The sequence below is a fragment of the Alligator mississippiensis genome, chromosome 4 (genome assembly GCF_030867095.1).
Source record: "Alligator mississippiensis isolate rAllMis1 chromosome 4, rAllMis1, whole genome shotgun sequence".
Lineage (NCBI taxonomy): Eukaryota > Metazoa > Chordata > Crocodylia > Alligatoridae > Alligator > Alligator mississippiensis.
In genome coordinates, this window is record NC_081827.1 from 248216645 (window position 1) to 248229995 (window position 13351).

Sequence of the window (13351 nt, forward strand, 5' to 3'; positions counted from 1 at the left end):
GCAAAGCTGCAAAACACGAGAGAATCCCAGAGGAGGAATTGAAGAAGCAAGGAGGAGATGCCGCAAGCCTTGATCACCGCCGCTGAGCTCTGGGTGTGCGCTGCTGACTCCTGGCACCAGGAGCGCTGGGACCAGCGCAAGGAGAGGCTCGAGATGTGAAGGTGGTGGAACATGGTCAAGATGCTACACCTGGGCTGCTGAGGTGCAGGAGCTGGGGGTGAAGATGAGCACCCACTGTCTGGAAGAGGCAACCCACTGCTGCAAAGCTGAGAGTCATAGTGCCAGGAGAAGGAGTTAATGAACAGGGTGCTGGACCACTTTGCCTACACCTGTGACACCCCTGACTGGTGCCAGCACTTCCTCCCATGGAGAGCTGGTATGCTGCTGGCTGGGAGTGGTGGAAGAGGCTGCATCCCAGCACCTGTGGCATGCCATGCCCTGCTCCAGGCACTCTTTCCAGGGCAACAGGAACAGGGGTCCTATCGGAGGGACCCGTGGGTGCTGGCCAGGGAGGACTGCTCCCACCCCTGCTCCACATCTCCCTGATGCAGACAGTGGGTCCGGAGTCACCCCCTGCCCAGCTCCTACACAGAGAAGCCCCTGCTCTTCGCTCCCAATTTCACGGAGTAGTGCACCAAGTGAAAAGCCCCCTGTACCCCATGCCTCCCTTTCAGGGTTTTGCATTTTTGAGTTCAGCCCCTGCAGCATTCCCCCTGACCCCACCACCTCTCCCCTCCCCATCCTAACCACCCCTTCCAGCTTCTTTCACCTCTTTCTCACCCCCCACCCCACAAAGGTTTGCTGATTTGTGCTCATTGGGAAGAGGAACCAACCTGAGACAGGCAATGCTCAACCGGTTTTATTTCTTAAACACACAGAGCGTTTGGCAGCTGTGACATTTTAAACTATTCCTTGCACTGCATTCCCCTGCACCCCGGTGTGTGCCTTGTGGGGAGGGACAAGGGGTGAGGGAAAGGGGAACAGTGCCTGGACAAGCTGGGTTGTGGGCAGGACACAGGGTCAGAGGAGCCCGGGGCAGGAGACCCATGGCTCAGTGCCAGGGCACAGCAGTGAAGGGCTCATCCTCGCCCCATCCCTGTGCTGCATATGCTCATGCTGCCATGTCCAGTCTATGTGTCCTGCCCCCTTGGCCCAGGCTTCATGGAAGACTTTCTCCCTGGTCTCACAGATGTTGCAGAGGTACCCACCTGAGAGCCTGCCAGCATGCCTAGAGGCAGCTGAAGGTGCACTCCACTGTCATGCAGCACCTGCTCAGGCAATAGTGGAAATGCTCCTTTTGATGGTTCAGCTGCCCCCATAGGGCTTCATCAGCTAGGGCAGGAGGGGGTAAGCCAGGTCCCTGGCAATGAGGTGGCATTGCTGATGATGAAAGCGGGGAGCGTAGCACCTGCTCTCTACCAGCCCAGGGAGTTGAAGAAGATGCAGGCATCATAGGCATTGCTCATCCAGCCAGCAAAGATGTGGGTGAAGTGGTACCGGTGGTCAACGATGCCCTACAGGATGATGGAAAAGTAGTCCTTGGGTCTCTCTGCTTGGCGGGATGCAATGGTGAGGTGCAGGCATGCCAGGACACGGAGGCACATGCAAATCATGATGGCGGGTGCTTTGCTCAGTGGCTCTCCTGGAAGCCTAGGGTTGGGTGCAGGGGAGGGTCTGCGGTAACATGGCAGAAGGACGGGGCATGCTTGCCTGTGCCCACCACCCAGTTGGTGTGGCTCAGCCATTTAGCTGCACTCAGGAAGCTCCATCAGCCTGGGAAGCCTGTGGGGTAGGCTGGGAAGCGTGCAAGTGCCCTCAACTTGCTGGCCGTGGCTAGTACAGGCAGTCTGCATCACCCCCTCCACCAAAGGGCAATATCTATTCTGTTTACTCCTAACCCAACCTACAGCACGTAAAGTGCAAACCTTAGATCGCTTCTGCCTCAGCCTTTTTGAACATCTGTACCTGGTCTATATTTTCTTTAGATAAAAAAAAATCCAGTGTTTCACTTTCATTTTCAAATGAAGATGTATACTTGACTGACACCATATTTGAGCAGTCCATCTCTGAGGCCAAGGAAGAGTTGAATGGGAAAAGTCATCCTAACTAAAATTAAGTAAAACAAAATGTCACTTAGGTTAGAGTTGATTGTACAGTTGACAATTGAACTACTGTAATTTAAATCCAAATGCAGCCATACTAGGAATGTACTAATACAGGATCACTATATAGAGCTTGGTGAAGGAAATATTAAGAGAAAACTTTTCATATTCTAAATATTTGCCCTGATTCTGCCCGTGCTTACATTGGCATGTATCAGAAATGACTAAAGTAGGGTCAGCAGAGTCACGCACACATCAAACCCATTAGTTGACAGCAGATTTATATTTGTGCACAGAGGACTAATAGGGCTGTGCGAAACATCGAATCTTCAGATTCGGATCTGGCCGAATCGAATCAGGGACAGTAATCTGAATCAACGAATCAAATCACTGTCCCTGATTCAGCCCGAATCTGAATCCAAATTGAATACAGCCCCTTTCGCATGCCCCTAAGGACTAATTGAGCAGTCTGTCTAATATTGAGAGAGTAAAACTGTCATTTATATGATTGTTCAGCGATGCAAATCATGAACTCTAACAATGTTTTCATGTACATGCCTTGCAAAATAACGGGTTAAGGATGGCTGAGTGGCTATGGTTTTTCAGGCCCAACAAGTAAATAGCAGTGATGGGAACCCAGGAGTCCTAATCCCACAACCAAATCAACCCTGATAAATCAGTCCCCACTGAAATTATTGAGTTGTACCCACTTGTGCCAAAGTTATTTCCCTACTTGTAGCCCAGAACACACAGGACTTTCAGGCTGAGTTAAAAATGTACCACCAAGAAAAACAAGCACGCCAAGTCAATGAACAAGGCCTAAGAATCTAAACAAATGACACAATTGGATTCAGGCCAAAATCCTGCATTTTACTGGAAATAATATTGTCTGTGATATACATTGGACATGTCTTTAATACACACATTCCAGCTATTTACTTCTAAATTAAAACTTTTCCCAAGACTGAAATACAAGTGAAATTCATACTAGCTATTAACACATACATAGGCTGTTCAACACGTGCAACTTTCTAATGAAATTACAGTCTATTTTTCCAAGCTTCTGGAGAAAGTAAACTGACGTGCCCCAGTATATCACATCAAGAATACTCTGAAGTTAAGACGTAAAGACAGTACGTTTTTCTGGTGCAAGATGGCAATTAGCAGTTGTACGCTGGTTTATTAATTACCTACATCATTATTAGGTCACAAATCCTTCACCCATTCTTAAAACACTTCCGCAGCAGGTTTTGCAGTGGAGGCAACAAGATGTGCTATGGAAGAAGGAGTTGCAGCTTTGATGGGATTCCTCTCCAATGAAAGTGCATGCAGACAATACTGAAACGGAATAGAAAAGGCAGTTAATGTGTTTTCAAATCAGAGGCTAACCCTGAAAGACCAAAGTATATAAGTTTCGTTATTCATATGCTTAATTGGGCCTTAAAACTTAAATTTTACATGTTTCATACTAAGTAGGAAAGGCATTCAGAATTCAGATAGGATTTATTATGATGGGTTTTATTTTCCTCATTAATTCAGGTTTACCAAACTGCACTGGAAAACTCAGTCCAGCGTGTTAACCGCATAACGAGAAATACAAGAGACCACATTACATAATGTAGCAGTAATCCAGAGAGGACTGACCAGTAGACTGAATCTGGATTGCAAAATAAGTACCAGCTTTTAAACTCCATATCAGCTTAGAAAGACATTATCCCCGTATAATGTTATTAATGTGCGAATCTACCAACTACGGTAGGCAACAGGCTTCCTAATCAAACCCAGCACCAGGAGGAGAGATATAATGCGTGTTTAGTACTTGCATTCGTTTTAGCCTTTATTTATTTATTTCTTAACACAGACAGGCATAATGTCACTTGAGGATTATCTCCTGGTGGCTGAACTCATTAACCAACAAGTATACATTATTTCACACTCAGACAATAAGGTCTCTATAGCCCTTGCCTGGTAGAAGTGGAAAACACACTCGCATTCATCAGAAAGCCGTGACATAAGCCAGCTGACTCTTGAAACGAAAGAGTATTGCCAAAGGTACTTAATCTGATAATAAAAGAAGTTTATTTATTACCATTGATTCGATGAATATTCATGTTTTTAGATGGTGAGCTTTTAAAGGAAAAACATTACAGTATATACATTTAGGCTACAACCAGGGTAGGAATATAGTTTGGTCATGTCATAGCACATTTTTCAATTTTGAAGCTGTCCAGCGGCAGCTGTGAAATGAGGAGTTATTGAGAACTGCATACAGGGTATTTTGAGTGGGGTTTTATACCATAACCCTCACTGCGGTATTAGAGCACCTGTACTTTAGTAACTTAGTAGTGGTTTATAACAGGAAGCTCTACTTGGTGAATTTACTCTCAAAGGTGGCAATAAAAATGGCCCTGCAGGATTCCACGTGTATTTTCTTCCAGCACCAATCTGCTCATGCTCTAGGTAAAAAAACCTGTTGTCTAACCATGCAAATCTGGAATCTGAGAAGTTAAAAGTCATGATTCATATTCATGCATCATCAGAGTAGGAGAGATATAGCATCACATTCTGCCTTTGTTACCATCTGTATGTTTACCTGCATTTATAACTATTTTCATGCTTGAAGTTAATGGTATGTATGCAGGGCTTTAGGTTGTAGCCGTGTTGGTCTAAGGACACAGGCAGGCAAGGTTCTTTGCGTAAGTCCAATATCTTTTATTACACCAACCCAAATAGTTGGAAAAATTCTTCTTAGCAAGCTTTTGGGCATGCATGTATGTATGCACACACGCATGTACGAGATGAGACCTCCGTTAGCAGTTCTAGAGGATGTGTACACCTGAATCTTATTCCTAATGTTTTGTGATTTTTTGCAGCACTAACAAGGCTAAAAAGAAGAGAAAAGATATTTTTTACTATTTGTAGTAGAGGAGCAGGTTGAGCTACCCGCTGCAGACCAGGGCCCCATTGTTTAAGCAATATACAACCAAAATGCGACAAAAATGCAATCCTGCTGAATGCAACAGGACTACCGGTATAATAAAATAGCATACGCATAGCTGTTTGCCAGACTGGAGGTTAAACAACTACACGCAGCTTGGAGCAGAATAGTTAAACAGATACTGTTTTAGGTGATAACTTTCCTGAGAATCAGAACTTAATAATTCATTCAAAAACAGTCTATGTCTCCCTCAATATAAAGAACAGAAGTACAAAAGTGTTTTCCCCCAGAGTACTATTTTGGGTACTTGCTTTTCATTTCCTGCCCAGTAAACGAGATGAAATACAGATATGTTAGTGAGCTTATATCTCATTTTGCCTTGATTGCTGTGTGCATTACCTAGTCCTACAACATCTAATATATGCAGCAATCCCACCATGGCAAATGGAATAGATGACTTAATAGATTTTTTTCCCCTACTGTGACTATGATGTAATTCATATAAACTGAGATTGGCTCTCTTATGACCACTATTTGCCTAATTTAAATTCATCTCAGCTGTGATTTGTGTTGGGTTACACCCTCAATTCACTGGCAAATGGTGCAATTTCTATCATACCAGCTGCAATTCTCTTTTTGTCGTGTTAAAAACATAACTCTGCGCAGAATGAGGGCATACACGCTGCAGAACAGGCTCGATGATCAGATACGCTTCTCCCAGCTCATAAATGTACTTTTAGCAGGAAGGTCGTGTGTCAAAAATTAGGATTTACAAACTGAAAACAGGCTGGAAACTACACTGAATTTCTCAGATAAATGTAATATAGTATTCATTTACCCAAGACTCAAATTAAATGGCAAAAATCAAGATTTGGATTCAGTTGCAGTTGAGCTTTTATGGAATTTAACATGGGGGGGAGCATTACAACATCATACCTGAAAATTAGAAAAGGAAGTGTGCGGTGGGAAGATGAGTGAACAAGCCCTACCTTTGACCAATGATCAGGGTCACATGGCTAATTAAAATACCTTTGTTTACACTGTGTAAGAGTCCTGCTGCTAGCCCATCTGCACCTGCAGTCTGTTCCGTCAAAACTTCTTCCACAAATTGCACGCTCCCTAATAGGTATTGCTGTGCCAGTGACAATTACCTAATTAGTCAGTAGAATGTTAATGGCGATCTTACAATCCACGCTAATTATTTTACTGTTTGACACTATATTTCCCAATGAATGAGGGACTCCGGATACTGTAATTATGTCAGAAGGAACAATTCTAACCACAATTCAATGCTTTGGCCAACGCTAATTGGAGGGACTCCAATTATTTATTTATTTTGCTACAGGAGCCATCAGCACATGATAAGGTTTTCAATGAAAGAAGCAAATCTGTACCCTGTTTCCAAACTTGCCCATTCTGGCTAAACATAAAGGCAATTCAAGGCACAAAGTGGGATTAATGATACATATTAAGGCTATTCACTGGGTTTCCATATCATACTGGCAATTCTGGTCTTTGATTCAAATGGTGACACCCACTCAAATATAAATAGGCAAACGGGGGGGGGGGGGGAGAAAATAGAGTACAGTAGCAGCTTTCTATGGAGGACTTTGCTTCCAACTTTTCTTGAGAAATGGATGTTTCCATTATTCTGCTTACAGAAAAAAAAGAAGTAAAAAGTTGCTTAGGACCATATATGGCAATCTGAGTGCATGATGGGCTTTCAACTGGTTACACTTGGACAATAACCTTTTGAAAACTGATCCTGGGGGTACTGAGGATACAACTGATTTAATGTCTTCAACCTTAAAACTGCAGGTGCATCTGTTTCTAATGCACAGCACCTGGGGAGGTGATTGGTATATTTATAGTTTCCACGCTGTTCACAAGTACCTGTCAGTGGTCTGGCTTTCAAAGAATCGAAATCTTGGACACATTCTCCCGTGCCTAGAAGTTTTGGCACTTAAAAGAAAATAGTTTAAATTATGAGAACAATACCACTAAGAAAGGCGCTTTGTGCATGTCTGGATGTTTACTCTAGAAGTCACCTTTTCTATTTGGTGCAGGTGATCCTTTCAATTAAATGCTATCCAGGAACCTAACTGCTGTCAGGAAGCCACATGCACTGAGATACAGGGAAGGATGGCTCCGAAAGTTATACTGCATGATGGCTGAAATGTTGGCAAAATAACCTTTTTTCCCCTTTCCCGCTATTACTCTGACAAAAAAACAAACAAACAAAAAAACCCGGTTAAAGAATTTGAACAAAAGCTATAACCATGAGATAATGCAATGCTGCCTGTGACTTTAAGAGGCCTGTGAGTATCAGATGAAATACAGCAACCAGAGATAATTTTTTATGTCTTTATCGAAGAAAGTTCTTGTGTTGACAGTTATGAAAAGGAATATGATTTATATTTTAGCATTTCATTCTTCAAAGAATTCCAGATTTTTGGTAAAGCAACTCAATGAAAAACTAGTATGAAGGCTGGATCCCCAGATGGACCTATGTCGCTATAGATGTAGACATATGGGCACAGGTAGAGATAATGCATCACTCCTGTAAGCCTAGACGAAGCATGACTTGTCTTAACATGCATCCAAACTCAGATTTACAATGTAGAACAGGCAAATATAAACTGCATAAAGCAACATTCAAAACCACGCGTGGAGCTTATATCCAAGGAACGATAGAGACATGATCAAAACTTCTAACAAATACAAGAGTTAGAAGTCTCAGGTTAACAATCGTTACTGGGAAAGCTGGCCAAACATTTCAAATCCCTCTCTAAATCTTTCCTCAAATCCCTTCTTGAGACCCATTTTTGCTGCAGTGCCTATGAGAAATTACCCAGTCAATGATAAGCACGTGGAAGGGCAGATGGGTATAGCTGATTCTTCCTTTATCATTTTATTACAAAAATATTACAGTATACCTATTGGACTGTATCCTTCTCTCCCCCATTTTAAATCATTTGCATTCTTAGATTGTAACCTCTTTCATTCATTTTTTTTATAAGTTAGTACCGCACCTAACAAAATAAAGTTGTGGCTTTGGTTGGAGAATCAGAGTACTTTTGCAATTGGAATGCCAAATTATAATAGTCTCATGAATTCAACAGAAAGTTATATCCACTAAAAAAAAAAAAAGGCCAAGACCTGAAGAACTTGATGAAAGACTCTTGGTGGGATTTTTGTTGGAGAAGTCTATATATTGCATTGCCTAAAATACCTCTTGCATGTATTTACCGTCTCCTGAATGACTTAAATTTGAGGACGAAATCCCTCCGGGCAGTTCAGCATTGCAGTCATTGGAATTCAGAGGTTGTCCCATAGTACACGCTGAACTGCTTCGCTGGGAGGTTTGAGAAAGTCTCAGTTCCAGCAAGTGTTACAGCCAGAAAGACAAGTCCTGTAAACCTTGGAGAGAGAGAGAGGAAAAAAATAGAAGCAAATTTCAGATGCAGACTAGCATTGGAGCATCTGGCACAGATGTTGTCTTTAGACTGCAAAAACGGAATATCAATGTGCCAGTGAAGTTAATCAAGTCAATCAAGTTAATCAAGTTCTTTAAAATAATGAAACAGAAAAAGTAAAAGGTTGAAATACTGGCTCCACCAACTGCAAAATCCCAATTGGCTTCAGTCTGGCAAGATTTTACCCACGATTTTCCTTGCTGGTTTTGCTTGGTTACTTCTCACAGATATGATGCACACTAATCAAAAACAATCATAGTGTGAAGATTACGTTTAACCAAAACCAAGTAATGGACTAAACCTTCAGCGGGAGTAAGCCAGCGTAAGTCTCAAGGAAGCTGCACCAGTTTAAACGAGATGAGGATCAGGCCCAACCTGGTCAAATTACAGACAGAAATTTAATTGTGGAAGTTATTCTATGGTTATTCTCTGCATGCATGCTTATAGTTAGGCAGCTAAATCCATATTTATGTATTTAATATCTGTTTTAGCTACCTAAGTAGTGGTTAAATAACTGAAATGGCATTCAGTTGCCGAAATATAGATTGAGGCACCAAATGTAATGTAACCATCTTTGGAAACATGGCCATTATTATTTATTGCATATTAAATAGTGACTGTGTACTGGGATGCATACAAAAACACAGAAGAAATAATTTCCTGCCCTGAGGAGTTTCAGCTCTATGTTTTCAATAATCCTTTCTTGAAAGAGAATGGGAGGAAGCACCTGATGATCTGAAATAGCCTGCCTGGATAAATGGGCTTTAACAGAAATATATCACAAATATAATGAAAGCACATACTTATTAATTTATAGCTTGTTTTTTCAAATGTGTTTAGTATCCCCTTAATTCTTTTTCTATGGTAGTCTCCCGCTGCCTTTCGGGAAAGTGGAATTAAGTCAACACTTAATCCTTTTGGAAAATTCCACCCTTAAATTAAAAGACGACTCCAAAATGCATGTTGACTCAGTCACCGTTTGCATTGCTCTCGTTGGAATCATTAAAGGAATATGCAAGTCTGTTAATAAATTACTCATCCTCCTAAGAACAACATGCCCCAGACTGACTTTCAGCTTACAACTATCGCTATATATTTCCCTAGACTCAGCCATTTCGACAACTACTTGGAAAGAATGTATTTCCTTAGCATCTAGAATCCCGCTGTGTATTGTATTAAACAGAAATGGGATGTTGGGCTTGATCCAGGGCAGGAAAGTACCTCCAAATAGACATGCTTTGTTGAATATCATACTGAGTCCAAAGGGATCCCTTGGTCAAGGATTCTTTCCGACAGGTAACAATAATCTCACAGAGCTTGGTGGTCTGCTCTTAAGTGAAAGCTATCCTCCTTTTAAATACCTCAAGCTGATTACTAAACTTTATTCAAACATGTTATCATCCTCACAGGAGTAAAACTGGCACGGCTACCTTCTGGGTACTTCTATTCATGCAAAAAGAGTACATAACTCCAGCCCTGAAGGGTTTACTATATAGGCAGGCTAACGTGTTTAAGGAAGGATGGCCTTGGGATTAAAGACACTTTTAACCCTTCTCCTACGCACTGTCACCAGTGACAAAAGCTGGATTCAATTATATAAAGATTCCTTTAAAAATTGCCAAATAGTGCTGGCTTGAGTAAGTCAGTTGGGTAATAGTCTTTGCCTCAGTTTCCCCAGATGTCAGCACAAATGTCTGCTGGACAAATGTTCCTTTGATAACTCATGTCCTCCTTTTTTCCCCTCTGGTGCATCTCATTCATGGTTTATCGCCAGGGTTTAGGCAAGTATCAGAGCTCAGAAATTCAATGTGGCCGGTGTGACTCCAACGAAGAGAAGGACAAGCTTGTGTGGGTAGCATCTCTTCACAAGGACATCCTCTTTCACCTTGTTGTTATCTCCGGCTGCAATGCCATCTCCGTATCATCTCTCACCATACTGCCACCTCTAGCCATGATGCCAGATTGGGGTCTCCAGGCTCCAAACCTAGCGATGACAGTCAGAGCTGAACTGGTGCTGGGTAGTGACATGTTTCATACCCTAATGCCATACAGACATACCCTAAAGATAAGTGTACCCCACCCAACTCTGGCACAAGTGCCCAGCTGAGACGTACCCTGTTCAGTCCCACACCAACACCAGAGCATAGCCTTGGTGGGTGAGCCAGGCAGCACTGCTGACACACCTACGCTACTTTCAGTTAGGGAGCAAGTGTGGCAGGTCTCGGCCTTGCACGGTTCACTCCTCAGTTAGCAACCCCAGCAATAGTGCTGCACACGAAGCTTCACTGTCACATTGCCAGTCATCAACAGTGCTGCATGCAGGACTCACCAGGAAAGGGTGGCAGAGAGCGTCTTCCCCTTAGATCACAAGGATGCACTGAACTGGAATTCAAAAAGTCTGGGTTCAGTTCAGAGCTCAGCCAGAGATTTCCTGTGCTGCCTCAGGCAAGCTTTTAATATTCTCGTGGATCAATTCCCCTTTAGTAATATGAGGACAATACTACCTCTCTTCCACCTTGCCTTGTTTACTTAGTTCATACGATTTTGGGGACAGAGGCTTGCCTTTTTCCTAAGTTTATAAAAGAACCTAGCATAATGATGCCCCAATTGGGTGGCACCACTGTAATGGAAATAAGTCGGCATCACCATAAAAGAAATAAGAATATAATGAGAGATACAGGTGGATACAAGAAATAGATAAGGTGAAGTAGCAAAAAGGATTATGATTAACATAATCATAAAGGGGAGCATATAAAAAGTGGAAACGGGGAGAGATTACCAAAGAGGAGTATACCTCCTCTGCTCACACTTGTAGGGAGGCAGTTAGACGGGACAAAGCTACCATGGAGCTGAGGATGGCATCCCAAGTAAACGATAACAAGAAATTGTTTTTCAGATATATTGGGAGTAAAAGGAAGGCCCAGGGAGGAATAGGACCACTGCTAAATGGGCAGAAGCAATTGGTGACAGACAGGAGGGACAAGGCTGAACTCCTCAACGAGTTCTTTGACTCAGTGTTCCTAAGCGACGGGCACGACAAGTCTCTCACTGGGGTTGTAGAGAGGCAGCAGCAAGGCGCCAGACTGCCATGCGTAGACCCTGAGATGGTGCAGAGTCACTTGGAAGAACTGGGTGCCTTTAAGTCGGCAGGCCCGGATGGGCTCCATCCAAGGGTACTGAAGGCACTGGCCGACGTCATTGCACAGCCACCGGCAGTAATATTTGAACACTCGTGGCACACGGGCCAAGTCCCGGAGGACTGGAAAAGGGCCAATGTGGTCCCCATTTTCAAGAAGGGGAGGAAGGAGGACCTGGGCAACTATAGGCCGGTCAGTCTCACCTCCATCCTTGGCAAAGTCTTTGAAAAAATTATCAAGGCTCACATTTGCGAGAGCCCGGCAGGACAAATTATGCTGAGGGGAAACCAGCATGGGTTCATGGCAGGCAGATTGTGCCTGACTAATCTAGTCTCCTTCTATGACCAGGTTACAAAACACCTGGACACAGGAGGAGGGGTTGACGTCATATACTTGGACTTCAGGAAGGCCTTCGATACGGTATCCCACCCCATACTGGTGAACAAGTTAAGAGGCTGTGACTTGGATGACTGCACAGTCCGGTGGGTGGCGAATTGGCTGGAGGGTCGCACCCAGAGAGTCGTGGTGGATGGGTCAGTTTGGACCTGGAAGGGTGTGGGCAGTGGGGTCCCACAGGGCTCGGTCTTTGGACCGATACTCTTTAATGTCTTCATCAGCGACTTGGACGAGGGAGTCAAATGTACTCTGTCCAAGTTTGCAGATGACACAAAGCTGTGGGGAGAAGTGGACACGCCGGAGGGCAGGGAACAGCTGCAAGCAGACCTGGATAGGTTGGACAAGTGGGCAGAAAACAACAGGATGCAGTTCAACAAGGAGAAATGCAAAGTGCTGCACCTAGGGAGGAAAAATGTCCAGCACACCTACACCTGCTGGGTGGCACGGAAGTGGAAAGGGATCTCAGAGTCCTAGTGGCCTCCAAGATGAACATGAGCCGGCAGTGTGACGAAGCCATCAGAAAAGCCAATGGCACTTTATCGTGCATCAGCAGATGCATGACGAATAGGTCCAAGGAGGTGATACTTCCCCTCTATCGGGCGCTGGTCAGACCACAGTTGGAGTACTGCGTGCAATTCTGGGCACCACACTTCAAGAGGGATGTGGATAACCTGGAGAGGGTCCAGAGAAAGGCCACTCGTATGGTCAAGGGCCTGCAGACCAAGCCCTACAAGGAGAGACTAGAGAACCTGGACCTTTTCAGCCTCCACAAGAGAAGGTTGAGAGGCGACCTTGTGGCTGCCTATAAGTTCATCACGGGGGCACAGAAGGGAATTGTTGAGCATTTATTCACCAAGGCACCCCCGGGGGTTACAAGAAATAATGACCACAAGCTAGCAGAGAGCAGATTTAGACTGGACATTAGGAAGAACTTCTTCACAGTTTGAGTGGCCAAGGTCTGGAATGGGCTCCCAAGGGAGGAGGTGCTCTCCCCTACCCTGGGGGTCTTCAAGAGGAGATTGGATATGCATCTAGCTGGGGTCATCTAGACCCAGCACTCTTTCCTGCCTATGCAGGGGGTCGGACTCGATGATCTATTGAGGTCCCTTCCAGCCCTAACATCTATGAATCTAGGAATCTATAATTACCAATCTGCCTAACCATTATCACCAGAGAGATTAATAAGATCATCAACTTTAGGACACTCATGAAGACAAAAGCAGGATGCCATTTTTCTCAGCATTAGTTTAGGGTTCTGCGTAGAAACAGACAAGATCTGAACCTTCCTCAAGGATCAAGATG

General features: G+C 43.8%; 1 long non-coding RNA gene across 2 annotated transcripts in view; it reads right to left on the reverse strand.

Annotated features, from left to right (window-relative positions):
- Nucleotides 1-859: 859 nt before the first annotated feature.
- The window catches only part of LOC132250419 (uncharacterized), a 44408-nt gene continuing 31916 nt past the window's right edge, over nt 860-13351 (reverse strand). The window contains exons 3-4 of one of the 2 annotated variants that reach the window (XR_009462144.1): nt 8273-8460; nt 860-3440 (exon numbers count right to left, since the gene is read on the reverse strand). This is a non-coding gene — a long non-coding RNA (uncharacterized LOC132250419). The remainder of the gene's footprint in view (nt 3441-8272; nt 8461-13351) is intronic. The other variant, XR_009462143.1, reaches the window with a different exon arrangement.